At 41.4% G+C, this 2,626-nt stretch overlaps 1 long non-coding RNA gene across 1 annotated transcript; it reads right to left on the bottom strand.

Moving 5' to 3' along the window:
* Nucleotides 1-392: 392 nt before the first annotated feature.
* Nucleotides 393-2,016, bottom strand: LOC133971456 (uncharacterized). The gene is made up of 4 exons (XR_009924380.1): nucleotides 1,506-2,016; nucleotides 1,342-1,420; nucleotides 1,105-1,225; nucleotides 393-1,022 (listed from the first exon to the last, which is right to left on the bottom strand). It is a non-coding gene; the product is annotated as an uncharacterized LOC133971456 (long non-coding RNA).
* Between the last annotated feature and the right edge of the window lie 610 nt (nucleotides 2,017-2,626).

The following is a 2,626-nucleotide window of genomic DNA, read 5'->3' as shown; positions in this document are numbered from 1 at the left end:
GATTTTGGCCTTACGCTCCATCTGCATGGTCCAAAGGCATATCACTACCTGAGAGATACTCTGCATATTCACCTGCCACATCCCAGTTCATTACAAAGGTATTCTTCATGATGTCTAATTTTACACTGAATAACATAAAGCACTACAGACAATATAGGGATGCTTGAGTTAGTGGTTAAATTGCTACATGGTTAAATGTCTACTTTTTAATTATGCAAGGTGGCTGAGCTCTCTTGATGCCAGACCTGGTCTCAATAAAATGATGTTGAACATGCTGGAAGCTGGAAGACCCCTGCAAGCCCTTGAAGACCCATTTCCCACATCCAGTAACCCATGACAATGTTTTTGTTATGATGGACGCTTGCCACATACTGAAGCTGACAGGCAATATGTTGCAGGTAAATGCTCTTTATTTCCTATCTTCTCTGGTTGACTGTTTTTATACATTTTGATACATTTTGTGAGTATTTACATAATTGTGCAGACTATCGTGCTTTACAGTTGATGTGTGCATGATTCTGCAGGCATACAGCCCAATTAGAAGCATAACTGGCAGTATCCGCGGAGCGGAGGTGTTATCTAATTAGCATATGACTCAGGGCGAAGCCGCTGCTGAGCCTCTCTCGATTCCCCAATAGAGGAAACAAACGCGGAAAGTCACTTGTGATCGGCTGGTAGAAGTGTTGCCATTGGTCACCCTAGGTCATTGCAGCACACATGTGGGGAACATGAACGAGGTATATGTTGAGTCAAAGCTTTATTTACATACATCACAAATATTGTACAAACACAACTAGCCTAGCCAGTGAAAAGCTAATCAGGTGAAGCTTGGGTCATATGTTCTTTGTGGGACTCTGTCCGAATCTGCCCCAGTGTGTTGACATCTGTGGTGTGTAGACGTCTGTGGTGTGTAGCTGTGAGATCCAGTGTAGTCTCTAGTCTTATTTGAAGTGTGGCACACAGGTCGGTGAGCTCCTGGCTGTGGAAGGATGGATCCATGTCATCTGTCCCGCTTCAATCAGCTGTAAACACAATTAGCACAGTTCAATGACAGCATACACCTACATATGTATCTGAAAAATGATTTAATGAATCTAACCTTACCCTCTTTCTTCTCTGCCGACTCCTGAACTCCTCAATGCTAATGCAAGGTCTGCATGGATGAACTGGAATCTCCTTCATATACTGGCTCATAGTGGGTCTTAGTAAGTCATAGTACAGGCAGCTGGAAAACAACATGAGTAACATGAGTTTGTTATTAATAAACGGAAATACTCTCGCTGCATCACCGTTTGAAGAGCCACAGCAAAATTCCTTAAAAAATCCTGAACAGATACTTACGTACAATGGCGTCGTTAGCCCGCACTGCAAAAGTGGACTTTCAGCGAGTCTCGGCATAATGTGCAGTGACTGTGTCAGGCTGTGAAAACACAATGATGAAAAAGATCAGATAAAGTAAAGCTGGAGGATGTATTTTAAACAGCACAGCACATCTTTAGTCATACCCTTGCTCCGCCGGCCATTTTCATCAGAACTGTGAAGAGACATAGAGCTTCCTACAAAAATAAAAAAAACGAGAAAAGTTAAGTTTATGAAAAAACAAACCGAAAACAAACTGTTTGATTTAATTAGTTAATACCTATTTAAACATGCACTAGCTTAGCTAAAGCACTCGATGCTTTATTCTACTTTTAGCAACTGTCGAGCTAATCCCACAGTGGTTCACACGTGTTTCAAATCTGAGAGTTAGTTTAGCAGTTAGCAATAGCTTCGCCTCACCTTAATTCAGGGACTGTGCGCCTGTCTTCTCCGCCTCGACTCCTCCACACCGGGCCCGTGGCTTTGCTTTCCCACGCACTCATCTTCTCCTCCAGGGAACCAGTGTCGTGTCGACTTCAGCAAGTTATTTATCCCGAAAACAGAGTCTCTCGCACGAAACACGATCCTCTCATGACTGCGGCAGACAGACTCTGCATTCACGAGGCTGTGATTGGACAATCCCATCAGGTGATGAAGCAAACGACTGACGTTACTTCTTCAGGCTTCACAACTGTCCTTTTCATCTTAAAGCAGCGGTTGAAACAGCTTTAAAATTAAAACTTTATATGGGATGAGTATGTCACTGAGGACCCGTTTATTCTTTCTGGTTTTAAGCAGAGGTGTAAAAAGTACTGCAATAGTGTACTCAAGTAAAAGTTTACTTTGATGACAATTTACTTAAGTACAAGTAAAAGTACCCATCTAAAAATCTACTCAAGTAAAAGTAAAAAGTAGTTAATTTAAAATGTACTTTAAGTAAAAGTTACTTAGTTACTTCCAACAACTTGATGGGGCCCGATCCTATACAGTGCAGAAATAAATAAATTATACAAATATAGGTGCAATGACATGAAACATGTCAACACAACATTTAAGAAGTTTGGGGAGGACATGTCAAGACATGAACCACATGACAGCTAAAATGCAGCTGTCCCATTGCATATTTAAACTTTTGGTTAAACTTTGGTCCACCTTTTTAAACATAATGGAATTCACTTTCTGTAGCAGACCAGCAGGTAGTTCCATGAATTTTAACTTGTGCCAGAGGGTTGATCCTACCAGGCTGTCGATAATAAGAACTCTTCCT

The sequence above is a fragment of the Platichthys flesus genome, chromosome 16 (assembly GCF_949316205.1).
Source record: "Platichthys flesus chromosome 16, fPlaFle2.1, whole genome shotgun sequence".
Classification (NCBI taxonomy): domain Eukaryota; kingdom Metazoa; phylum Chordata; class Actinopteri; order Pleuronectiformes; family Pleuronectidae; genus Platichthys; species Platichthys flesus.
The sequence above is the reverse complement of the archived record's forward strand: the minus strand, read 5'-3'. Positions and strand labels throughout refer to the sequence as shown.